We start from the raw sequence: 26,673 nt of genomic DNA, 5'->3' as shown, positions 1-26,673 counted from the left end.
TAAGAATGCATTCATTTGACATTTCCTCGTACTCCATCAGTTCATTAGAAAAGATCTCAATAACGGCTGAATTGGATTCTTGCAATTTCCTGCTGTTCACCTTTTGTATCTGAGATCAATCAGCTTCCATTCTTATGAAAACCTTTCGAAAGATAATTGTTTTAGCCACGAAGGCTTAAGTCCAATCATCTACTGTAGAAAACGGTGTGCAGTGTTTCCAGTGCAGTGAATGGCAGGCTTGGACATTGCATATCCAGGTGACACATGGCACCATTAAGCCACTTCTAATCAAATCACAGCCAACAGGCTGGCTTTTTAGCAGTGGCCTCAGAGTAGAGTGGGAGCTGCACAAAATGTGGGTGGCAGCAGCAGTGTAGAACAACCTGTCCTGTTGCAGGTAAAAGCTCAACAATCTCCCATGCAAGGTATTAGAGATGGGGGCCAGTATATAGGGCCAGTATATAGGGTATATATGTTCCTGGCTGGTTAGGACTGCTCTGTAATTGAGCTCTTTTTAACACTTTAATAATGTCCCTTTCATTCATTGAAGTTGTACCATCGCTTATCTATTTGTCGGACCACTGTATCTTCTTCCAGCTCATCAATAATGTTACACGAAGGGCCCCTTCTGGAAGAGAAATCAGACACAATCCTCCTCTGTGTCTTTTCATCAACTCTTTGAAAACCATTTCACACAGCACATACAGTGGCTATTATGAGTATTAACCCCCCTTTGATTGTGTTCACATTTTGTGGCATTGCAAAGTGGGATTGAAATGAATTAGTTGTGATTTTTTGGGGTCATTGATCTACTATTTAATATCAAAATGGAAGAAACAAAAAGTTTACAAGTATGAAAAATTACAATTGTTAAGATAAGTTTTCACCCCCCTAAGCCAATCCATTTTTTTTAAACAACCTTTGGCAGTGACTACAGCTGTGAGTGTTTTGGAGTAAGTCTCTAACCACTTTGCACACCATGAATTGTGCAATAGTTGCCCATTATTTTTTTCAAAAGTCTTGAAGCTCTGTGAAGGTGTTGGGGATCATGGACAGACAGCAATGTTCAAGTCTTGCCATAGATTTTCAAGCATATTTAAGTCAAAACTGTAACTTGGCCACTCAGTTACATTCACTATCTTCTTGGTAAGCAACTCCAATGTAGATTTGTTCTTGTGTTGTAGGTTATTGTCCTGCTGAAAGGTGAATTCATCTCCCAGTGTCCGGTGGAAAGCAGACTGCAGGTTTTCCTCTAGGATTGTGTCTATGCTTAGCTCCTTCCTGTTTATTGTTATCCCCGTCTTTGCCGACGTCAAGCATTCCTGTACCCTGACGCAGCCACCACTATGCTCATCACTTACTGACTGAGGTGTTGTATACATCACATGCCCCGAATACAACAGGTGAAGCAACCTTACAGGGAAATGCTTACTTACCAAGCCCTTAACCAACAATGCTTTAAGACGTTGACAAGAAAAACGTGTTAAGTAAGAAAATAGATAAGTAAAAAAAGATATGTAGAAAATAGGAGTAACAAATAATTAAACAGCAGCAGCAAAATAACAATAGCGAGGCCACATACATGGTGCAGCGGCACAGAGCCAATGGATTTGCCCCAAACATAAGACTTTGAATTTAGGCCAAAAAGGGTATTACTTTGCTGGGTTTTTTTCTGCAGATACTTTAGTGCCTTGTTGAATACAGGATTCATGTTTTGGAAAATGTGTATTCTGTTTAATTGTATTCTTCTTTTCACTCTATTGTAGAGTCACTGCAATGTTGTTGATCCATCCTCAGTTCTCTCCCATCACAGCCGCTAAACACTGTAGCTGTTTTTAAAATCACCAATGGCCTCATGGTAACATCCCTGAACAGTTTCCTTCCTGTCCTGAAGCTCAGTTCAGGACGACTGTATCTTTGTTGTGTCTGGGCGGTTTAAAACATAATGCACTGCATAAACTATAAACTAGACCATGCTTAAAGAGCTATTCAATATCTGATTTGTTATTGTTACCCATCTACTAATCACTGCCTTTCTTTATGAGGCTTTCCAAAAGTTAGTGGGGTTTACTGTAACCATTGGGACACTGTGTTCATTAGCTCATCAGGAAGCTTTGGATATTAAATAGTAATGGATGGACAGACAGAAAGAGAGAGAGAGAGAGAGAGAGAGAGAGAGAGAGAGAGAGAGAGAGAGAGAGAGAGAAGAGGAGGAGAGAGTGTTTGAGAATTATTCCTTGTGAACGTTCCTACTGTAAGCCGTCTTGGGGCTGGAGAACTGGAGTGGAGCTGAACAGATTGTTCCCCCCGTTCCTCAGTGACCCTAGAGTCAGCCAAGAAGGAGAAGAAACAGCCAAAGACACAACAGATGGAGAGGCTTACAATGGACACGTAAAAGTTGAGAAAGAAATACTCATCTTGTGTCTGACAGAAGAGTCAAGCCCACTATCATCACTATACTGCCTCTAGGATGTTGTGTCTGACAGAAGAGTCAAGCACACTATCATCACTATACTGCCTCTAGGATGTTGTGTCTGAAAGACAGAAGAGTCAAGCCCACTATCATCACTATACTGCATCTAGGATGTTGTGTCTAAAAGAGAGAAGAGTCAAGCCCACTATCATCACTATACTGCCTCTAGGATGTTGTGTCTCAAAGAGAGAAGAGTCAAGCCCACTATCATCACTATACTGCCTCTAGGATGTTGTGTCTGAAAGAGAGAAGAGTCAAGCCCACTATCATCACTATACTGCCTCTAGGATGTTGTGTCTCAAAGTGAGAAGAGTCAAGCCCACTATCACTGCTATACTGCATCTAGGATGTTGTGTCTGAAAGAGAGAAGAGTCAAGCCCACTATCATCACTATTCTGCCTCTAGGATGTTGTGTCTGAAAGAGAGAAGAGTCAAGCCCACTATCATCACTATACTGCATCTAGGATGTTGTGTCTGAAAGAGAGAAGAGTCAAGCCCACTATCACTGCTATACTGCATCTAGGATGTTGTGTCTGAAAGAGAGAAGAGTCAAGCCCACTATCATCACTATACTGTCTCTAGGATGTTGTGTCTGAAAGAGAGAAGAGTCAAGCCCACTATCATCACTATACTGCCTCTAGGATGTTGTGTCTGAAAGACAGAAGAGTCAAGCCCACTATCATCACTATACTGCATCTAGGATGTTGTGTCTGAAAGAGAGAAGAGTCAAGCCCACTATCATCACTATACTGCCTCTAGAATGTTGTGTCTGAAAGATCCACGGATAAAGCTCTGAATGCAAATGCAAATGCAAATGCAATGGGTGATAACCCAATTTGGTTCCTTTTCTAAATGACCTAGTGTATAGCTCTGCATGTTCCTGCATGTGTAGCTAAGTGACCCTGTTTGTTTTCTCTACTGGAGGAAGACAAACATAGGCAACAGACATTTATTACCCTTGATCCAGGAATCTTTTTAGCCATGACTTTCCCATATAGAAGCGGCATATGTCTCATGGCTATGTCATACTTATCTATAATAAGCATGCTCATTCAGTTCACCAACAATGAAACCTGCTGCCAAATGGTATTGATGATTATTGTACATGTTAATTAGCCATTTGGCATTGTGCAGCATCTGTTTAGAACAGTATTTCCTAACAACAGGTGGACTATTCCAAAGCAAGGCTGTACAAAGGAGTCTAAATGCATTCTATAAAACTCTACACAAATACACTGTAGGAGACTGCTTTAGACGATGGTGTGAAACTGTGGGGTCAGAATCGAGGCTGCGTGGGTGTCCAACAATGCCCTATCGCAGGTTCAGAGAAGAATGCCTGGTGAAAGATTTTCCCTGAGACGGAACACCTTTAATTGACAGCCTTTCTGTAGACCTCCTGTGGTACCTCTAGCCACCCTATTTATAGGCTGTAATGACAGACTTCCATTTGCCAGGGATCATTGTTGCAGAGCTGGAGTTGCTAACTTTGTGGCCTGCAATTTTAGGTGTCATACTGTGCCATACCTCCAGCGTCAGATGAAGGGGAAACGGCCAGGCTGCTGCTGTGGCTATGCTGCGTCTGACCGACAGCCAGTCAACACAGAACCCAGCCTCCTCCATCTTGGTGTCAGATTTAAAAGGTTGCAGATCATCAGGATGACTTGTGGCGTTATTATTGATGTAGTGATAGTGTCATGATATAATGCATCTTTTAATTAAAGAACGAATACAGTAGAAAAGGCTCTTCTGTCAAGATTCAATATTCCCCTTTGTTGCAAATGTCAACATAATTAAAACTGACATAAAGAGGGAATAGCTTACATAACATAGACATAGAATAAATAACTCATGGATTTGAATAATACTATTATTAATATAAACTCAGCAAAGAAGAAACGTCCTCTCACTGTCAACTGTGTTTATTTTCAGAAAACTGTGTAAATATTTGTATGAACATAACATGACTCAACAACTGAGACATAAACTGAACAAGTTCCACAGACATGTGACTAACAGAAATGGAATAGTGTGTCCCTGAAAATGAAAAGTAATAGTCAGTATCTGGTGTGGCCACCAGCTGCATTAAGTACTGCAGTGCATCTCCGCCTCATGGACTGCACCAGATTTGTCCGTTTTTGCTGTGAGATGTTACCCCACTCTTCCACCAAGGCACCTGCAAGTTCCCGGACATTTCTGGGGGGAATGGCACTAGCCCTCACCCTCCGATCCAACAGGTCCCAGACGTGCTCAATGGGATTGAGATTCGCGCTCTTCGCTGGCCATGGCAGACGACCGACATTCCAATTTCGCAGGAAATCACGCACAGAACGAGAAGTATGGCTGGTGGCATTGTCATATGCTGGAGGGTCATGTCAGGATGAGCCTGCAGGAAGGGTACCACATGAGGGAGGATGTCTTCCCTGTAACGCACAGCGTTGAGATTGCCTGCAATGACAACAAGCTCAGTCCATTGATGCTGTGACACACTGCCCCAGACCATGACGGACCCTCCACCTCCAAATGGAACCCGCTCCTTCGACAATAAACGCGAATTCGACCATCACCCCTGGTGAGACAAAACCACGACTTGTCAGTGAAGAGCACTTTTTGCCACACCTGTCTGGTCCAGCGACGGTGGGTTTGTGTCCATAGGCGACGTTGTTGCCGGTGATGTCTGGTGAGGAACTGCCTCACAACAGGCCTACAAGCCCTCAGTCCAGCCTCTCTCAGCCTATTGCGGACAGTCTGAGCACTGATGGAGGGATTGTGCGTTCCTTGTGTAACTCGGGCAGTTGTTGTTGCCTTCCTGTACCTGTCCCGCAGGTGTGATGTTCGGATGTACCGATTCTGTGCAGGTGTTGTTACACGTGGTCTGCCACTGCGAGGACGATCAGCTGTCCGTCCTGTCTCCCTGTAGCGCTGTCTTGGGCATCTCACAGTACAGACATCACAATTTATTGCCCTGGCCACATCTGCAGTCCTCATGCCTCCTTGCAGCATGCCAAAGGCACGTTCACACAGATGAGCAGGGACCATGGGCCTCTTCTTTTGGTGTTTTTCAGAATCAGAATCTGTGACCTTTATTGCCTACCACAGGTGCATATTCATGAATTGTTTATGGTTTATTGAACAAGCATGGGAAACTGTGTTTAAACCCTTTACAATGAAGATCTGTGAAGTTATTTGGATTTTTACTAATTATCTTTGAAAGACAGGGTCCTGAAAAAGGGACGTTTCTTTTTTTGCTGAGTTTATTTCACAAATGATCAAGCTCATTATAAGATCACAATAATCACTTGATGAAATAAATTTGAACTGATGATCCCTAATCTAACTAAGAATTCCACAGAAACATTTTGCCTCAGCAAATTCTCTCAGAGGTCCAGATTCAGCTCATTCAATTGACACATAGTCCCGTGAGCATAATGCAAGTTGTGCACATGAAACAATAAGTTGCCCTCCAAATGTTTATCTTCCACACAATGGCCTGCGCCCACCTAGTCTCCGCCACAAGACAAGCCAATTAAATGCTAAGTAACCTCTCTCTTTAGGGGGTTTGATTATTATGTGCTGCGATCTTACAAAGCATGCTTCAAAACTGGATTTGCACATGTGAAACTTAATTATAAATGCCTGCATAAAATATTCATGTGAATAAATGTATTGAGTGGCTGGGTAAAAGTATGACTATGTTCCAGGCAGTGGCAGCTCAAAGAGGAGTCATGTCTCAGCACTTTGGTGGGTGATTTATCTTTACATAAACAACTTCCCCCACAACTTGTCCTGGTTTAAAGTCTCGTCCTGCTCAAAGGATCATTCCAAATGACAACCACATTTCAATTATTATGTATATTACCATGTGAGAACAGCAGCAGGTAATGGTGATAGAGGTGGTAGAGGTGGTAGAGGTGGGGTTAGGTGGTAGAGGTGGGGTTAGGTGGTAGAGGTGGGGTTAGGTGGTAGAGGTGGTAGAGGTGGGGTTAGGTGGTAGAGGTGGGGTTAGGTGGTAGAGGTGGGGTTAGGTGGTAGAGGTGGTAGAGGTGGGGTTAGGTGGTAGAGGTGGTAGAGGTGGTAGAGGTGGGGTTAGGTGGTAGAGGTAGGGTTAGGTGGTAGAGGTGGTAGAGGTGGGGTTAGGTGGTAGAGGTGGTAGAGGTGGGGTTAGGTGGTAGAGGTGGTGTTAGGTGGTAGAGGTGGTAGAGGTGGTAGAGGTGGGGTTAGGTGGTAGAAGTGGTAGAGGTGGGGTTAGGTGGTAGAGGTGGTAGAGGTGGGGTTAGGTGGTAGAGGTGGGGTTAGGTGGTAGAGGTAGGGTTAGGTGGTAGAGGTGGTAGAGGTGGGGTTAGGTGGTAGAGGTGGTAGAGGTAGTTCAGGTTGTAGTGGTGGTAGAGGTAGTTCAGGTTGTAGTGGTGGTAGAGGTGGTAGAGGTGGGGTTAGGTGGTAGAGGTGGTAGAGGTAGTAGAGGTAGTAGAGGTGGTAGAGGTAGTTCAGGTTGTAGTGGTGGTAGAGGTGGTAGAGGTGGGGTTAGGTGGTAGAGGTGGGGTTAGGTGGTAGAGGTGGGGTTAGGTGGTAGAGGTGGTAGAGGTAGGGTTAGGTGGTAGAGGTGGTAGAGGTAGGGTTAGGTGGTAGAGGTGGTAGAGGTGGGGTTAGGTGGTAGAGGTGGGGTTAGGTGGTAGAGGTGGGGCTAGGTGGTAGAGGTATGGTTAGGTGGTAGAGGTGGTAGAGGTGGGGTTAGGTGGTAGAGGTGGTAGAGGTGGGGTTAGGTGGTAGAGGTGGTAGAGGTGGGGTTAGGTGGTAGAGGTGGTAGAGGTGGGGTTAGGTGGTAGAAGTGGTAGAGGTGGGGTTAGGTGGTAGAGGTGGTAGAGGTGGTAGAGGTGGGGTTAGGTGGTAGAGGTGGGGTTAGGTGGTAGAGGTAGGGTTAGGTGGTAGAGGTGGTAGAGGTGGGGTTAGGTGGTAGAGGTGGTAGAGGTAGTTCAGGTTGTAGTGGTGGTAGAGGTAGTTCAGGTTGTAGTGGTGGTAGAGGTGGGGTTAGGTGGTAGAGGTGGTAGAGGTAGTAGAGGTAGTAGAGGTGGTAGAGGTAGTTCAGGTTGTAGTGGTGGTAGAGGTGGTAGAGGTGGGGTTAGGTGGTAGAGGTGGGGTTAGGTGGTAGAGGTGGGTTAGGTGGTAGAGGTGGTAGAGGTGGGGTTAGGTGGTAGAGGTGGTAGAGGTGGTAGAGGTGGTAGAGGTGGGGTTAGGTGGTAGAGGTGGGGTTAGGTGGTAGAGGTGGTAGAGGTAGGGTTAGGTGGTAGAGGTGGTAGAGGTGGGGTTAGGTGGTAGAGGTGGGGTTAGGTGTTAGAGGTGGGGTTAGGTGGTAGAGGTGGGGTTAGGTGGTAGAGGTGGTAGAGGTGGGGTTAGGTGGTAGAGGTGGTAGAGGTGGGGTTAGGTGGTAGAAGTGGTAGAGGTGGGGTTAGGTGGTAGAGGTGGTAGAGGTGGGGTTAGGTGGTAGAGGTGGGGTTAGGTGGTAGAGGTGGTAGAGGTGGGGTTAGGTGGTAGAGGTGGGGTTAGGTGGTAGAGGTGGGGTTAGGTGGTAGAGGTGGTAGAGGTGGGGTTAGGTGGTAGAGGTGGTAGAGGTGGTAGAGGTGGGGTTAGGTGGTAGAGGTAGGGTTAGGGTTAGGTGGTAGAGGTGGTAGAGGTGGGGTTAGGTGGTAGAGGTGGGGTTAGGTGGTAGAGGTAGGGTTAGGTGGTAGAGGTGGTAGAGGTGGGGTTAGGTGGTAGAGGTGGGGTTAGGTGGTAGAGGTGGGGTTAGGTGGTAGAGGTGGTAGAGGTGGGGTAGGGTGGTAGAGGTGGGGTTAGGTGGTAGAGGTGGGGTTAGGTGGTAGAGGTGGTAGAGGTGGGGTTAGGTGGTAGAGGTGGTAGAGGTGGTAGAGGTGGGGTTAGGTGGTAGAGGTAGGGTTAGGGTTAGGTGGTAGAGGTGGTAGAGGTGGGGTTAGGTGGTAGAGGTGGTAGAGGTGGTGTTAGGTGGTAGAGGTGGTAGAGGTGGTAGAGGTGGGGTTAGGTGTAGAAGTGGTAGAGGTGGGGTTAGGTGGTAGAGGTGGTAGAGGTGGGGTTAGGTGGTAGAGGTGGGGTTAGGTGGTAGAGGTGGGGTTAGGTGGTAGAGGTAGGGTTAGGTGGTAGAGGTGGGGTTAGGTGGTAGAGGTGGTAGAGGTAGTTCAGGTTGTAGTGGTGGTAGAGGTAGTTCAGGTTGTAGTGGTGGTAGAGGTGGTAGAGGTGGGGTTAGGTGGTAGAGGTGGTAGAGGTAGTAGAGGTAGTAGAGGTGGTAGAGGTAGTTCAGGTTGTAGTGGTGGTAGAGGTGGTAGAGGTGGGGTTAGGTGGTAGAGGTGGGGTTAGGTGGTAGAGGTGGGGTTAGGTGGTAGAGGTGGTAGAGGTGGGGTTAGGTGGTAGAGGTGGTAGAGGTGGGGTTAGGTGGTAGAGGTGGTAGAGGTAGGGTTAGGTGGTAGAGGTGGTAGAGGTGGGGTTAGGTGGTAGAGGTGGGGTTAGGTGGTAGAGGTGGGGCTAGGTGGTAGAGGTAGGGTTAGGTGGTAGAGGTGGTAGAGGTGGGGTTAGGTGGTAGAGGTGGTAGAGGTGGGGTTAGGTGGTAGGTGGTAGAGGTGGTAGAGGTGGGGTAGGTGGTAGAGGTGGTAGAGGTGGTAGAGGTGGTAGAGGTGGTAGAGGTGGGGTTAGGTGGTAGAGGTGGGGTTAGGTGGTAGAGGTAGGGTTAGGTGGTAGAGGTGGTAGAGGTGGGGTTAGGTGGTAGAGGTGGTAGAGGTAGTTCAGGTTGTAGTGGTGGTAGAGGTAGTTCAGGTTGTAGTGGTGGTAGAGGTGGGGTTAGGTGGTAGAGGTGGTAGAGGTAGTAGAGGTGGTAGAGGTAGTTCAGGTTGTAGTGGTGGTAGAGGTGGTAGAGGTGGGGTTAGGTGGTAGAGGTGGGGTTAGGTGGTAGAGGTGGGGTTAGGTGGTAGAGGTGGTAGAGGTGGTAGAGGTGGGGTTAGGTGGTAGAGGTGGTAGAGGTGGTAGAGGTGGTAGAGGTGGGGTTAGGTGGTAGAGGTGGGGTTAGGTGGTAGAGGTGGTAGAGGTAGGGTAGGTGGTAGGTGGTAGAGGTGGGTTAGGGTAGAGGTGGGGTTAGGTGGTAGGGAGGTGTAGAGGTGGGGTTAGGTGGTAGAGGTGGGGTTAGGTGGTAGAGGTGGTAGAGGTGGAGTTAGGTGGTAGAGGTGGTAGAGGTGGGGTTAGGTGGTAGAAGTGGTAGAGGTGGGGTTAGGTGGTAGAAGTGGTAGAGGTGGGGTTAGGTGGTAGAGGTGGTAGAGGTGGGGTTAGGTGGTAGAGGTGGGGTTAGGTGGTAGAGGTAGGGTTAGGTGGTAGAGGTGGTAGAGGTGGGGTTAGGTGGTAGAGGTGGTAGAGGTAGTTCAGGTTGTAGTGGTGGTAGAGGTAGTTCAGGTTGTAGTGGTGGTAGAGGTGGTAGAGGTGGGGTTAGGTGGTAGAGGTGGTAGAGGTAGTAGAGGTAGTAGAGGTGGTAGAGGTGGGATTGGGTGGTAGAGGTGGGGTTAGGTGGTAGAAGTGGTAGAGGTGGGGTTAGGTGGTAGAGGAGGCGTTAGTTGGTAAGGTGTGATTGACTGGGTAAAGGTGGTAGAGGTGGGTTAGGTGGTGGAAGTGGTAGAGGTGGGGTTAGGTGGTAGAGGTGGGGTTAGGCGGTAGAGGTGGGGTTAGGTGGTAGAGGTGGGGTTCGGTAGTAGAGGTGGGGTTAGGTGGTAGAGGTGGGGTTAGGTGGTAGAGGTGGGGTTAGGTGGTAGAGGTGGGGTTAGGTGGTAGAGGTGGGGTTCGGTAGTAGAGGTGGTAGATGTGGTAGAGGTGGGGTTAGGTGGTAGAGGTGGGGTTCGGTAGTAGAGGTGGTAGATGTGGTAGAGGTGGGGTTAGGTGGCAGAGGTGGTAGAGGTGGGGTTAGGCGGTAGAGGTGGGGTTCGGTAGTAGAGGTGGTAGATGTGGTAGAGGTGGGATTGGGTAGTAGAAGTGGTAGAGGTGGGGTTAGGTGGTAGAGGAGGCGTTAGTTGGTAAGGTGTGATTAACTGGTAAAGGTGGTAGAGTTGGGGTTAGGTGGTAGAGGTGGTAGAGGTGGGGTTAAGTGGTCGAGGTGCGGTTAGGTGGTAGAGGTGGTAGACGTGGGGTTAGATGGTAGAAGTGGTAGAGGTGGGCTTAGGTGGTAGAGGTGGTAGAGGTTGTAGAGATGGTAGAGGTGGTAGCGGTGGGATTAGGTGGTAGAGGTGGTGTTAGGTGGTAGAGGTGGTAGAGGTGGTAGAGGTGGTGTTAGGTGGTAGAGGTGGTAGAGGTGTGATTAACTGATAAAGGCGGTAGAGGTGGGGTTCAGTAGTAGAGGTGGGATTAGGTGGTAGAGGTGGGATTAGGTGGTAGATGTGGGGTTAGGTGGTAGATGTGGTAGAGGTGGGATTAGGTGGTAGAGGTGGGGTTAGGTGGTAGAAGTGGTAGAGGTGGGGTTAGGTGGTAGAGGAGGCGTTAGGTGGTAGAGGTGTGATTAACTGGTAAAGGTGGTAGAGATGGGGTTAGGTGGTAGAGGTGGTAGAGGTGGGGTTAAGTGGTCGAGGTGGGGGTAAGGTGAAGTTAGGTGGAAGAGGTGGGGTTAGGTGGTAGAGGTGGTAGAGATGGGGTTAGGTGGTAAAGGTGGTAGAGGTGGGGTTAGGTGGTAGAGGTGGGGTTAAGTGGTCGAGGTGGGGTTAGGTGGTAGAGGTTGTAGAGATGGTAGAGGTGGGGTTAGGTGGTAGAGGTGGGGTTAGGTGGTAGAGGAGCGGTTAGGTGGCAGAGGTGGGGTTAAGTGGTCGAGGTGGGGTTAGGTGGTAGAGGTTGTAGAGATGGTAGAGGTGGGGTTAGTTGGTAGAAGTGGGGTTAGGTGGTGGAGGAGGGGTTAGGTGGTAGAGATGGGGTTAGGTGGTCGAGGTGGGGTTAGGTGGAGAGGTTGTAGAGATGGTAGAGGTGGGGTTAGGTGGTAGAGATGGGTTTAGGTGGTATAGGTGGGGTTAGCTGGTAGAGGAGGGGTTAGGTGGTATAGGTGGGGTTAGGTGGTAGAGGTGGGGTTAGGTGGTAGAGGTGGGGTTAGGTGGTAGAAGTGGGGTTAGGTGGTAGAGGAGGGGTTAGGTGGGAGAGGAGGGGTTAGGTGGTAGAGGAGGGGTTAGGTGGTAGAAGTGGGGTTAGGTGGTAGAGGAGGGGTTAGGTGGGAGAGGAGGGGTTAGGTGGTAGAGGAGCGGTTAGGTGGCAGAGGTGGGGTTAAGTGGTCGAGGTGGGGTTAGGTGGTAGAGGTTGTAGAGATGGTAGAGGTGGGGTTAGTTGGTAGAAGTGGGGTTAGGTGGTGGAGGAGGGGTTAGGTGGTAGAGATGGGGTTAGGTGGTCGAGGTGGGGTTAGGTGGAGAGGTTGTAGAGATGGTAGAGGTGGGGTTAGGTGGTAGAGATGGGTTTAGGTGGTATAGGTGGGGTTAGCTGGTAGAGGAGGGGTTAGGTGGTATAGGTGGGGTTAGGTGGTAGAGGTGGGGTTAGGTGGTAGAGGTGGGGTTAGGTGGTAGAAGTGGGGTTAGGTGGTAGAGGAGGGGTTAGGTGGGAGAGGAGGGGTTAGGTGGTAGAGGAGGGGTTAGGTGGTAGAAGTGGTAGAGGTGGGATTAGGTGGTAGAGGTGGGATTAGGTGGTAGAGGTGGGATTAGGTGGTAGATGTGGGGTTAGGTGGTAGATGTGGTAGAGGTGGGATTAGGTGGTAGAGGTGGGGTTAGGTGGTAGAAGTGGTAGAGTTGGGGTTAGGTGGTAGAGGAGGCGTTAGGTGGTAGAGGTGTGATTAACTGGTAAATGTGGTAGAGATGGGGTTAGGTGGTAGAGGTGGTAGAGGTGGGGTTAAGTGGTCGAGGTGGGGGTAAGGTGAAGTTAGGTGGTAGAGGTAGGGTTAGGTGGTAGAGGTGGTAGAGATGGGGTTAGGTGGTAAAGGTGGTAGAGGTGGGGTTAGGTGGTAGAGGTGGTAGAGGTGGGGTTAAGTGGTCGAGGTGGGGTTAGGTGGTAGAGGTTGTAGAGATGGTAGAGGTGGGGTTAGGTGGTAGAGGTGGGGTTAGGTGGTAGAGGAGCGGTTAGGTGGCAGATGTGGGGTTAAGTGGTCGAGGTGGGGTTAGGTGGTAGAGGTTGTAGAGATGGTAGAGGTGGGGTTAGTTGGTAGAAGTGGGGTTATGTGGTAGAGGTGGGGTTAGGTGGTAGAGATGGGGTTAGGTGGTATAGGTGGGGGTTAGGTGGTAGAGGTGGGGTTAGGTGGAGAGGTTGTAGAGATGGTAGAGGTGGGGTTAGTTGGTAGAAGTGGGGTTATGTGGTGGAGGAGGGGTTAGCTGGTAGAGGTGGGGTTAGGTGGTAGAGATGGGGTTATGTGGTGGAGGAGGGGTTAGCTGGTAGAGGTGGGGTTAGGTGGTAGAGATGGGGTTAGGTGGTAGAGGTGGGGTTAGGTGGTAGAGATGGGGTTAGGTGGTATAGGTGGGGTTAGCTGGTAGAGGAGGGGTTAGGTGGTATAGGTGGGGTTAGGTGGTAGAGGTGGGTTAGGTGGTAGAAGTGGGGTTAGGTGGTAGAGGAGGGGTTAGGTGGGAGAGGAGGGGTTAGGTGGTAGAGGTTGTAGAGATGGTATAGGTGGGGTTAGGTGGTAGAGGTTGGGTTAGGTGGTAGAGGAGCGGTTAGGTGGCAGAGGTGGGGTTAAGTGGTCGAGGTGGGGTTAGGTGGTAGAGGTTGTAGAGATGGTAGAGGTGGGGTTAGTTGGTAGAAGTGGGGTTAGGTGGTGGAGGAGGGGTTAGGTGGTGGAGGAGGGGTTAGGTGGTATAGGTGGGGTTAGCTGGTAGAGGTGGGGTTAGGTGGTAGAGATGGGGTTAGGTGGTCGAGGTGGGGTTAGGTGGAGAGGTTGTAGAGATGGTAGAGGTGGGGTTAGGTGGTAAAGATGGGGTTAGGTGGTATAGGTGGGGTTAGCTGGTAGAGGAGGGGTTAGGTGGTATAGGTGGGGTTAGGTGGTAGAGGTGGGGTTAGGTGGTAGAAGTGGGGTTAGGTGGTAGAGGAGGGGTTAGGTGGGAGAGGAGGGGTTAGACTACTGCAATGCTCTATTTTCCGGCTACCCGGATAAAGCACTAAATAAACTTCAGTTAGTGCTAAATACGGCTGCTAGAATCCTGACTAGAACCAAAAAATTTGATCATATTACTCCAGTGCTAGCCTCTCTACACTGGCTTCCTGTCAAAGCAAGGGCTGATTTCAAGGTTTTACTGCTAACCTACAAAGCATTACATGGGCTTGCTCCTACCTATCTCTCTGATTTGGGCCTGCCGTACATACCTACACGTACGCTACGGTCACAAGACGCAGGCCTCCTAATTGTCCCTAGAATTTCTAAGCAAACAGCTGGAGGCAGGGCTTTCTCCTACAGAGCTCCATTTTTATGGAACGGTCTGCCTACCCATGTCAGAGACGCAAACTCGGTCTCAACCTTTAAGTCTTTACTGAAGACTCATCTCTTCAGTGGGTCATATGATTGAGTGTAGTCTGGCCCAGGAGTGGGAAGGTGAACGGAAAGGCTCTGAAGCAACGAACCGCCCTTGCTGTCTCTGCCTGGCCGGTTCCCCTCTTTCCACTGGGATTCTCTGCCTCTAACCCTATTACAGGGGCTGAGTCACTGGCTTGCTGGGGCTCTCTCATGCGTCCCTGGAGGGGGTCCGTCACCTGAGTGGGTTGATTCACTGTTGTGGTCATCCTGTCTGGGTTGGTGCCCCCCCCCTTGGGTTGTGCCGTGGCGGAGATCTTTGTGGGCTATACTCAGCCTTGTCTCAGGATGGTAAGTTGGTGGTTGAAGATATCCCTCTAGTGGTGTGGGGGCTGTGCTTTGGCAAAGTGGGTGGGGTTATATCCTTCCTGTTTGGCCCTGTCCGGGGGTGTCCTCGGATGGGGCCACAGTGTCTCCTGACCCCTCCTGTCTCAGCCTCCAGTATTTATGCTGCAGTAGTTTATGTGTCGGGGGGCTGGGGTCAGTTTGTTATATCTGGAGTACTTCTCCTGTCCTATTCGGTGTCCTGTGTGAATCTAAGTGTGCGTTCTCTAATTCTCTCCTTCTCTCTCTTTCTTTCTCTCTCTCTGAGGACCTGAGCCCTAGGACCATGCCCCAGGACTACCTGACATGATGACTCCTTGCTGTCCCCAGTCCACCTGGCCATGCTGCTGTTCCAGTTTCAACTGACCTGAGCCCTAGGACCATGCCCCAGGACTACCTGACATGATGACTCCTTGCTGTCCCCAGTCCACCTGGCCATGCTGCTGCTCCAGTTTCAACTTCCACCTGACTGTGCTGCTGCTCCAGTTTCAACTGTTCTGCCTTATTATTATTCGACCATGCTGGTCATTTATGAACATTTGAACATCTTGGCCATGTTCTGTTATAATCTCCACCCGGCACAGCCAGAAGAGGACTGGCCACCCCACATAGCCTGGTTCCTCTCTAGGTTTCTTCCTAGGTATTGGCCTTTCTAGGGAGTTTTTCCTAGCCACCGTGCTTCTACACCTGCATTGCTTGCTGTTTGGGGTTTTAGGCTGGGTTTCTGTACAGCACTTTGAGATATCAGCTGATGTACGAAGGGCTATATAAATAAATTTGATTTGATTTGATTTGAGGTGGTAGAGGAGGGGTTAGCTGGTAGAGGTGGGGTTAGGTGGTAGAGGTGATAGAGGTGGGGTTAGGTGGTAGAGGTTGTAGAGATGGTATAGGTGGGGTTAGGTGGTAGAGGTTGGGTTAGGTGGTAGAGGAGCGGTTAGGTGGCAGAGGTGGGGTTAAGTGGTCGAGGTGGGGTTAGGTGGTAGAGGTTGTAGAGATGGTAGAGGTGGGGTTAGTTGGTAGAAGTGGGGTTAGGTGGTGGAGGAGGGGTTAGGTGGTATAGGTGGGGTTAGCTGGTAGAGGTGGGGTTAGGTGGTAGAGATGGGGTTAGGTGGTCGAGGTGGGGTTAGGTGGAGAGGTTGTAGAGATGGTAGAGGTGGGGTTAGGTGGTAGAGATGGGGTTAGGTGGTATAGGTGGGGTTAGCTGGTAGAGGAGGGGTTAGGTGGTATAGGTGGGGTTAGGTGGTAGAGGTGGGGTTAGGTGGTAGAAGTGGGGTTAGGTGGTAGAGGAGGGGTTAGGTGGGAGAGGAGGGGTTAGGTGGTAGAGGAGGGGTTAGTTGGTAGAGGTGGGGTTAGGTGGTAGAGGTGATAGAGGTGGGGTTAGGTGGTAAGGTGGTAGAGGAGGGGTTAGTTGGTAGAGGTGGGGTTAGGTGGTAGAGGTGATAGAGGTGGGGTTAGGTGGTAGAGGTTGTAGAGATGGTATAGGTGGGGTTAGGTGGTAGAGGTTGGGTTAGGTGGTAGAGGTTGTAGAGATGGTATAGGTGGGGTTAGGTGGTAGAGGTTGGGTTAGGTGGTAGAGGTGGGGTTAGGTGGTAGAGGTGGGGTTAGGTGGTAGAGGAGGGGTTAGCTGGTAGAGGTGGGGTTAGTTGGCAGAGATGGTAGAGGTGGTACAGATGGTTTTGGTGCTATAGGTGGTAGGGGTGGTAGAGGTGGTAGTGGTGGTAGATGTGGTAGAGGTGGGGATTGGTTGTAGAGATGGGGTTAGCTGATAGAGGTGGTAGAGGTGGGATTAGGTGGTCGAGGTGGGGTTAGGTGGTAGAGGTTGTAGAGGTGGGGTTAGGTGGTAGAGGTGGGGTTAGTTGGTAGAGGTGAGGTTAGGTGGTAGATGAGGGGTTAGGTGGTATAGGTGGAGTTAGCTGATAGAGGTGTGGTTAGGTGGTAGAGGAGGGGTTAGGTGGTAGAGGTGGGGTTAGGAGGTAGATGTGGTAGAGGAGGGGTTAAGTGGTAGAGGAGGGGTTAGCTGGTAGAAGTAGGGTTAGGTGGTAGAGGTAGGGTTAGGTGGAGTTAGGTGGTAGAGGTGGGGTTAGGTGGTAGAGATGGGGTTAGGTGGTAGAGGTGGTTGAGGTGGGGTTAGTTGGTAGAGGTGAGGTTAGGTGGTATAGGTGGGGTTAGCTGGTAGAGGTGGGGTTCGGTGGTAGAGTTGGTAGAGGTGGTAGAGGTGGGGTTAGGTGGTAGAAGTGGTAGAGGTGATAGAAGTGCAAGAGGTGGTAGAGGTGGTAGAGGTGGGGTTAGGTGGTCGAAGTGGTAGAGGTGTAGAAGTGGTAGAGGTGGTAGAGGTGGTAGAAGTGCAAGAGGTGGTAGAGGTGGTTGAGGTGGGGTTAGTTGGTAGAGGTGAGGTTAGGTGGTATAGGTGGGGTTAGCTGGTAGAGGTGGGGTTCGGTGGTAGAGTTGTTAGAGGTGGTAGAGGTGGGGTTAGGTGGTCGAAGTGGTAGAGGTGGTAGAAGTGGTAGAGTTGGTAGAGGTGGTAGAGGTGGTAGAAGTGCAAGAGGTGGTAGAGGTGGTAGAGGTGGGGTTAGCTGGTAGAGGTAGGGTTAGGTGGTAGAGGTGGGGTTAGGTGGTAGAAGTGGTACAGGTGGGGTTAGGTGGTAGAGGTGGTAGAGGTGGGGTTAGGTGGTAGAGGTGGTCGAAGTGGTAGAGGTGGTAGAAGTGGTAGAGGTGGTAGAGGTGGTAGAAGTGCAAGAGGTGGTAGAGGTGGGGTTAGGTGGTAGAGGTGGTAGAAGTGGTAGAAGTGGTAGAGGTGGGGTTAGGTGGTAGAGGTGGTAGAGGTGGGGTTAGGTGGTAGAGGTGGTAGAAGTGGTAGAGGTGGGGTTAGGTGGTAGAGGTGGTAGAAGTGGTAGAGGTGGGGTTAGGTGGTAGAGGTGGTAGAGGTGGGGTTAGGTGGTAGAGGTGGTAGAAGTGGTAGAAGTGGTAGAAGTGGTAGAAGTGGTAGAGGTGGTAGATCTGGTAGAGGTGGGGTTAGGTGGTAGAGGTGGGGTTAGGTGGTAGAGGTGGTAGAGGTGGTAGAAGTGGTAGAGTTGGTAGAGGTGGTAGAGGTGGTAGAAGTGCAAGAGGTGGTAGAGGTGGTAGAGGTGGGGTTAGCTGGTAGAGGTAGGGTTAGGTGGTAGAGGTGGGGTTAGGTGGTAGAAGTGGTACAGGTGGGGTTAGGTGGTAGAGGTGGTAGAGGTGGGGTTAGGTGGTAGAGGTGGTCGAAGTGGTAGAGGTGGTAGAAGTGGTAGAGGTGGTAGAGGTGGTAGAAGTGCAAGAGGTGGTAGAGGTGGGGTTAGGTGGTAGAGGTGGTAGAAGTGGTAGAAGTGGTAGAGGTGGGGTTAGGTGGTAGAGGTGGTAGAGGTGGGGTTAGGTGGTAGAGGTGGTAGAAGTGGTAGAGGTGGGGTTAGGTGGTAGAGGTGGTAGAAGTGGTAGAGGTGGGGTTAGGTGGTAGAGGTGGTAGAGGTGGGGTTAGGTGGTAGAGGTGGTAGAAGTGGTAGAAGTGGTAGAGAGGTGGTAGAGAGGTGGTAGAGGTGGGGTTAGGTGGTAGAGGTGGTAGAAGTGGTCGAAGTGGTAGAGGTGGTAGATCTGGTAGAGGTGGGGTTAGGTGGTAGAGGTGGGGTTAGGTGGTAGAGGTGGTAGAAGTGGTAGAGGGTGGTAGAAGTGGTAGAGGTGGGGTTAGGTGGAGTTAGGTGGTAGAGGTGGGGTTAGGTGGTAGAGGTGGTAGAGACGGGGTTAGGTGGTAGAGGTGAGGTTAGGTGGTAGAGGAGGGGTTAGGTGGTATAGCTCGTAGAGGTGGGGTTCGGTGGTAGAGGAGGGGTTAGCTGGTAGAGGTGGGGTTAGGTGGTAGAGGTGGGGTTAGGTGGTAGAGGTGGTAGAGGTGGGGTTAGGTGGTAGAGGTGGTAGAAGTGGTAGAAGTGGTAGAGGTGAGGTGGTAGAGGTGGCAGAGGTGGGGTTAGGTGGTAGAGGTGGTAGAAGTGGTAGAGATGGTAGAGGTGGTAGAACCTCTGTGTCCTTATGTACATATTCTTTATCCCCTTACACTGTGTATAAGACAGTAGTTTTGGAATTGTTAGTTAGATTACTTGTTGGTTATTACTGCATTGTCGGAACTAGAAGCACAAGCATTTCGCTACACTCGCATTAACATCTGCTAACCATGTGTATGTGACAAATAAAATTTGATTTGATTTGATTTAGAAGTGGTAGAGGTGGTAGAGATGTTAGAGGTGGGGTTAGGTGGTAGAGGTGGTAGAAGTGGTCGAAGTGGTAGAGGTGGGGTTAGGTGGTAGAGGTGGGGTTAGGTGGTAGAGGTGGTAGAGGTGGTAGAAGTGGTAGAGGTGGTAGAGGTGGGGTTAGGTGGTAGAGGTGGGGTTAGTTGGTAGAGGTGAGGTTAGGTGGTAGAGGAGGGGTTAGGTGGTATAGGTGGGGTTAGCTGGTAGAGGTGGGGTTCGGTGGTAGAGGAGGGGTTAGGTGGTATAGGTGGGGTTAGCTGGTAGAGGTGGGGTTAGGTGGTAGAGGTTGTAGAGATGGTAGAAGTGGTAGAGTTGGTAGAGGTGGTAGAGGTGGGGTTAGGTGGTAGAGGTGGTAGAAGTGGTAAAGGTGGTAGAGGTGGGGTTAGGTGGTAGAAGTGGTACAGGTGGGGTTAGGTGGTAGAGATGGTAGAGGTGGGGTTAGGTGGTAGAGGTGGTGGAAGTGGTAGAGGTGGTAGAAGTGGTAGAGATGGTAGAGGTGGTAGAAGTACAAAAAACCACCTAACCCCACCTCTACCACCTCTACCACTTCTACCACTTCTACCAACTCTACCACCTAACCCCACCTCTACCACCTCTACCACCTCTACCACTTCTACCACTTCTACCAACTCTACCACCTAACCCCACCTTCTACCACCTCTAGAGGTGGGGTTAGGTGGTAGAGGTGGGGTTAGGTGGTAGAGGTGGTAGAAGTGGTCGAAGTGGTTAGAGGTTGTAGAGCTGGTAGAGGTGAGGTTAGGTGGTAGAGGTGGTAGAGGTGGGGTTAGGTGGTAGAGTTGGTAGAAGTGGTAGAGGTGGTAGAGGTGGTAGAGGTGGGGTTAGGTGGTAGAGGTGGTAGAAGTGGTCGAAGTGGTAGAGGTGGTAGAGCTGGTAGAGGTGGGGTTAGGTGGTAGAGATGGTAGAGGTGGTAGAGGTGGGGTTAGGTGGTAGAAGTGGTAGAGGTGGTAGAAGCGGTAGAGGGCTGCTCTGTCCCGGCACGCTACAGTGGCCGGCTGCCCATTGACACGCCATAAAAAGCATCTGGCGGAAACTAATTTCAACCTTGTGGTTATAGATGTCAACAATAAAACCCAAAGAGCTCCATTGAACATCATAAATGATAATTTCAGCCGTGATCTTGCCCGGGCCTGGGCGCTCCCCTCCCTTTAAATGTAAAGTCTTTATGATGAACAGGTTGACGGTGATAAATGGTCACAGCTAAGGTGAGCCTGCTACCACCTGGGGATTTGTGCCTCCATCTGTTTTCATTTAGACACCGTTTTGCTTGATATTGTTGGAGGGACTAGGAGCCACCATAACAGTATAGGGTGCTGGACTGGTCTCCTGAGGACACAGAGGTTAACTTCTACTGTTTGGTTCAACACGAACTCAATGGCTATGTCTTCATATACAGTACCTTGGCATTGTAGGCTTCTTTACGCATTACTCCTGTATACATTACTCCTCAATGCATTACTCCTGTATGAATTATGCATTACTCCTGTATACATTACTCCTCAATGCATTACTCTTGTATGAATTATGCATTACTCCTGTATGCATTACTCCTGTATGAATTATGCATTACTCCTGTATGCATTACTCCTGTATAAAGTATGCATTACTCCTGTATGCATTACTCGTGTATACATTACTCCTGTACAAAGTAGACATTACTCCTGTATGCATTACCCGTGTATACATTACTCCTGTATGAAGTATGCATTACTCCTGTATGCATTACTCGTGTATACATTACTCCTGTATAAAGTAGGCATTACTCCTGTATGCATTACTCCTGTATGAATTATGCATTACTCCTGTATGCATTACTCGTGTATACATTACTCCTGTACAAAGTAGGCATTACTCCTGTATGCATTACCCGTGTATACATTACTCCTGTATGAAGTATGCATTACTCCTGTATGCATTACTTGTGTATACATTACTCCTGTATAAAGTAGGCATTACTCCGGTGTGCTGTATACATTACTCCTGTATGCAATACTCATGCATGCTATATGTATGTTGTATGTGTAACAGTATAGACTTTACGTCCGTCCCCTCGCCCCGACCTGGGCGGGAACCAGGGACGCTCTACACACGTCAACAATCACCCTCGAAGCATCGTTACCCATCGCTCCACAAAAGCCCTGTATGCTGTATGCATTACTACTGTATGCATTACTCATGTATGCTGTATGCATTACTCCTGTATGTTGTATGCATTACTCCTGTATGCATTATTCCTGTATGCATTACTCATGTATGCTGTATACATTACTCCTGTATGTTGTATGTATTACTCCTGTATGCTGTATGCATTACTCCTGTATGCTGTATGCATTACTCCTGTATGCTGTATGCATTACTCCTGTATGCTGTATGTATTACTCCTGTGTGCTGTATGTATTACTCCTGTATGCTGTATGCATTACTCCTGTATGCTGTATGTATTACTCCTGTATGCTGTATGCATTACTCCTGTATGCTGTATGCATTACTCCTGTATGCTGTATGTATTACTCCTGTATGCTGTATGGATTACTTCTGTATGCATTACTCATGTATGTATTACTCCTGTATGCATTACTCCTGTATGCTGTATGTATTACTCATGTATGCTGTATGCATTACTCCTGTATGCTGTATGTATTACTCCTGTGTGCTGTATGTATTACTTCTGTATGCATTACTCATGTATGTATTACTCCTGTATGCATTACTCCTGTATGCTGTATGTATTACTCATGTATGCTGTATGCATTACTCCTGTATGCTGTATGTATTACTCCTGTATGCTGTATGCATTACTCCTGTATGCATTACTCATGTATGCTGTATGTATTACTCATGTATGCTGTATGCATTACTTCTGTATGCATTACTCCTGTATGCTGTATGTATTACTCCTGTATGCTGTATGTATTACTCCTGTATGCTGTATGTATTACTCATGTATGCTGTATGTATTACTCCTGTATGCTGTATGTATTACTCATGTATGCTGTATGTATTACTCCTGTATGCTGTATGTATTACTCATGTATGCTGTATGCATTACTCATGTATGCTGTATGTATTACTCCTGTATGCTGTATGTAATACTCCTGTATGCTGTATGTATTACTCCTGTATGCATTACTCCTGTATACATTACTCATGTATGCTGTATGTATTACTCCTGTATGCTGTATGTATTACTCATGTATGCTGTATGTATTACTCATGTGTGCTGTATGCATTACTCCTGTATGCATTACTCATGTATGCGGTATGTATTACTCCTGTATGCTGTATGCATTACTCATGTATGCTGTATGTATTACTCCTGTATGCATTACTTCTGTATGCATTACTCATGTATGCTGTATGTATTACTCCTGTATGCTGTATGTATTACTCCTGTATGCTGTATGTATTACTCCTGTATGCTGTATGTATTACTCATGTATGCTGTATGTAATACTCCTGTATGCTGTATGTATTACTCCTGTATGCTGTATGTATTACTCATGTATGCTGTATGTATTACTCCTGTATGCTGTATGTATTACTCCTGTATGCTGTATGATGTATGACTCATGTATGCTGTATGTATTACTCATGTCTGCTGTATATATTACTCATGTATGCTGTATGTATTACTCCTGTATGCTGTATGTATTACTCCTGTATGCTGTATGTATTACTCATGTCTGCTGTATATATTACTCCTGTATGCTGTATATATTACTCCTGTATGCATTACTCCTGTATGCATTACTCCTGTATGCTGTATGTATTAGTCCTGTATGCATTACTCCTGAATGCATTACTCATGTATGCTGTATGTATTACTCCTGTATGCTGTATGTATTACTCATGTATGCTGTATGTATTACTCCTGTATGCTGTATGTATTACTCCTGTATGCTGTATGATGTATGACTCATGTATGCTGTATGTATTACTCCTGTATGCTGTATGTATTACTCCTGTATGCTTTATGTATTACTCATGTCTGCTGTATATATTACTCATGTATGCTGTATGCATTACTCATGTATGCTGTATGTATTACTCATGTATGCTGTATGCATTACTCATGTCTGCTGTATATATTACTCATGTCTGCTGTATATATTACTCACGTATGCTGTATGTATTACTCCTGTATGCTGTATATATTACTCCTGTATGCTGTATATATTACTCCTGTATGCTGTATGTATTACTCCTGTATGCTGTATGTATTACTCATGTATGCTGTATGTATTACTCCTGTATGCTGTGTGTATTACTCCTGTATGCTGTATGTATTACTCATGTATGCTGTATGTATTACTCCTGTATGCTGTATGTATTACTCCTGTATGCTGTATGATGTATGACTCATGTATGCTGTATGTATTACTCCTGTATGCTGTATGTATTACTCCTGTATGCTTTATGTATTACTCATGTCTGCTGTATATATTACTCCTGTATGCTGTATATATTACTCATGTATGCTGTATGTATTACTCATGTCTGCTGTATATATTACTCCTGTATGCTGTATGTATTACTCATGTCTGCTGTATATATTACTCCTGTATGCTGTATATATTACTCCTGTATGCTGTATGTATTACTCATGTCTGCTGTATATATTACTCCCGTATGCTGTATATATTACTCACGTATGCTGTATGTATTACTCATGTCTGCTGTATATATTACTCCTGTATGCTGTATGTATTACTCATGTCTGCTGTATATATTACTCCTGTCTGCTGTATATATTACTCCTGTGTGCTGTATGTATTACTCCTGTCTGCTGTATATATTACTCCTGTATGCTGTACGTATTACTCATGTCTGCTGTATATATTACTCCTGTATGCTGTATATATTACTCCTGTATGCTGTATATATTACTCCTGTATGCTGTATGTATTACTCATGTCTGCTGTATATATTACTCCTGTATATATTACTCCTGTATGCTGTATATATTACTCATGTCTGCTGTATATATTACTCCTGTATGCATTACTTATTGTTCTCCTGTCTGTTGAATATTTCTGTTGAATCTACAGGGATGGCTAGTAGGTCCATGTCATGCCATGGTAATTGGATGAGTTGAGCAAAAATTCTTGATAGATTCAGTTTTACTTGAACCATATCACATGGACAGCTAAAAGATAAAAGCTAAAAGGGCGATGGTTCAGCAAAGATGTGAACATCATTGCCCGGCTCATGTCAACTCTGCTTATTGTCTTTGGCCTACAAAATAACCGTTTGTACTTAAATGGAAGTAAAATGACCTAACACCCCCAGAGCAGAAACAATCTACCGTTAGAAATGGTCTTCTTCAGATAACCTTTCTGAAATGCAGAATGGAACTTGCTCATCGTGCCCTGTGGAAGTATTCAAGTTGGCCTCGCTCCATGAGCACCAATGTGTGTTTATCTTCCATGATACATATCCTCAGTTCAAAGAATAACGTGGTAGTAACGCTGTAATTATCACACGGAGGCAGAACATATGCTTAACCTTGCATGACCTCGCTTATGCATACAAGGCAAATAGAAATTCAGGAATGAATATCAGCTTTTTCATTGTATTAGACATACTCATCAAATGACAACAGATAACTATTAGTTTATTTACTATTGGTCTGCATTCGCCAGGCCCTTGTCAGGCACTCCTTATAGGTCATGTGACCTGACACCTACATGAACAACTAGAGGGACAGGGGTGATATTATAATTGCTTGGAAAAGCTATTCTCCAAGGCAATCAATGTAGCAATGTAAGAGGTGGAAGAATTCAGGCAGCAGGTCTAATACTGGGTCAGTTATGGAGCAAATTGTTCTTCCAAAGGAATGCATTGTGAAGAAAGAGCTACTCTAACAGAGGCTGAAGGACTCACTTGCACTATTGCTTCTGCATATGGTAGGTAATAACACCCTAACATTGCACCTTATTACCTACCATACGTTCCTGTAGAAGAAATAGTGCAGGTGAGTCCTTCAGTCTTTGTTAGAGTAGCTCTTTCTTAATTAAGGTGCAATAAGGTGCAATAAGGCTCAATGTTGTAGACTGTATGTATAGGGGCCAATTTACATCAACTTGTTTTCTAACATAAAGATTTAAACATGGCATGTTTTGTGTGTCAAATGAAACATCTACTTCCCTACACTTTTCTCATGTCATGATTGTAGTGTTTGGTCATTTGAGGTCAAAGGCAAATCCCGTCATTAGCCTACAATATTCACTGAATATATCAAGAGTGCCTCTTAAATCTAGCACCAATACCATATCACAGATGTGATAATCATGTCACCAGATGACAGGAATGCAGTCAGTTCTCTACATTTTTGGCAGATAAAGTTGTCCAACACACCTTCAGGTGTGCACACATATTTCCTTACAAGGTGAACATTCCCGCATCTATTGGTCATCTTTTTGCGGTTGATCCGTTTCTTATGTTCTCTCTTCCCACTTTCCAGCAGAGGTCAATGGCTGGAAAGTCTGGCTGCAGTCGATCTCTAGTCCGGAACCTGATCTATGGAGTTACTTTATTGTATAAATCAATGTGGCCAGACAGCCTGCTTTACCGGTAGCCCGTAACTCTGGGTGACACCAGTGATGTGCGCTCTACCATTAAACGACCACAATAATTAAACCCACTGCCTCATTCAGCCTCAGCCTGCATCGCACCACCACAGTCACACAAACCAGGATGCGGTGGTGCTTAAATGAAATTAAACAATCAACATCTCTCTGTTGAAACCATTTGAACAAATGAACAGCGCAATGCAATACAAGGTTTTCAAATAAGGAATATAACAGGACGTGGATAAACCATGACTTTACTTCCATGGTCTGTTCTCTGATTCTCATAACTTCTAAAGCATTACGTGCGCACACGCGCGCACACACACAATTGAACATCTTGTATTATCAGGTTCAGGTTGCCACTCACCTGATTTTGACAATCCCTGCAACAAAATCAGATTATCAATTGAAGCTGGTTTCAATAAAGTATATCCAGTCGTTTGAGTATATTTGAGTTTGTTTTCTAAATGTGTTACAGCATAAAGCACGGTCTCTCCGGTTCAAGTCAGCTCACAACGTTTGAAATGAAATTATCAGAGCACAAGACAAAGCGGGAAAAACTGCGGAACCATTCTTTTTTTTTTACTTTAGTCAAATAAAAAAAACGGTGAGGACGGATACCACGCACTTTTTAATTTCAACGATATTCAACAGCCAACATTTGTCGACAGAAAATGAACTCGTTTGAGTTACTTCGGATGTCCATCCCCTAGTCCGACGAAATTCTGAAGATTCGCTCTACTTTAGATGATCAAAAATACTTCAATTTTCCGGGAATCCTGGACTCGTCACAACCAAGGGGTTGCAAAACGGCTCTCTGTCCTCCCCTGTTCTACACCTTCCACAGTGCTGTCTCACCCCTCATGAGATAAATCACTCATATTGCATTGGAAAAGCTCCACATATGATGTGCGTTGTGTTGGAGTGGCTTTGAAGACTACAGCAATCGACGAGGAGCTCTCGCAGCAAGAGTTCGGTTCCAGAGCCCTCGCGCGCGCTCCCTCATTGAACATGCATCCAGAGACATTAACTCCGCGAGGATGCTGTTCTTCAGATAGCGCCAAAAGTGCTGTTAACTCAAGGGATGATTTTACGAACACTCTTTTAAGACAGTATCTATAATTACACTGACAACTGAAACAGTAGGCTACAGCAATAGTATATGCCAAAATATATTTTTAGGAGCGTTGGTTTTGGAAAATATAACCCCTATCGCCTCCTTGTGGCGGTGAGGGAAGTCGTGTGAGGGCAAGCCTAAAACACCAGAGTGAGAGACAAGGAAGACATATTTTGTTATAAAACTGTACTTGAACATACCTACAATATCACCATAATGCAAAAACAAAAATAGTCAAATTATGAAGACACAACAAAGTGAAATCAACCAGACAATAAGATAATGAAACAAGGGACAGTGGGAAACAGAACTGGAAAGACAAACAGATGATGATTTAGCACTCAACCTAAGTATTAGTCACA

The 26,673-nt window shown here is 47.2% G+C and overlaps 1 protein-coding gene across 1 annotated transcript in view; it reads right to left on the bottom strand.

Annotated features, from left to right (window-relative positions):
* The window catches only part of LOC109905940 (X-linked interleukin-1 receptor accessory protein-like 2), a 444,323-nt gene extending 418,101 nt beyond the window's left edge, over window positions 1-26,222 (bottom strand). The window contains exon 1 of the mRNA XM_031789841.1: window positions 25,562-26,222. The gene's annotated coding sequence lies outside the window, so the exon portion shown is untranslated. The remainder of the gene's footprint in view (window positions 1-25,561) is intronic.
* Window positions 26,223-26,673: the final 451 nt, after the last annotated feature.

The sequence above is a fragment of the Oncorhynchus kisutch genome, linkage group LG15 (assembly GCF_002021735.2).
Source record: "Oncorhynchus kisutch isolate 150728-3 linkage group LG15, Okis_V2, whole genome shotgun sequence".
NCBI classification, from domain to species: Eukaryota; Metazoa; Chordata; class Actinopteri; order Salmoniformes; family Salmonidae; genus Oncorhynchus; species Oncorhynchus kisutch.
This window is presented reverse-complemented; position numbering and strand designations above follow the sequence as displayed.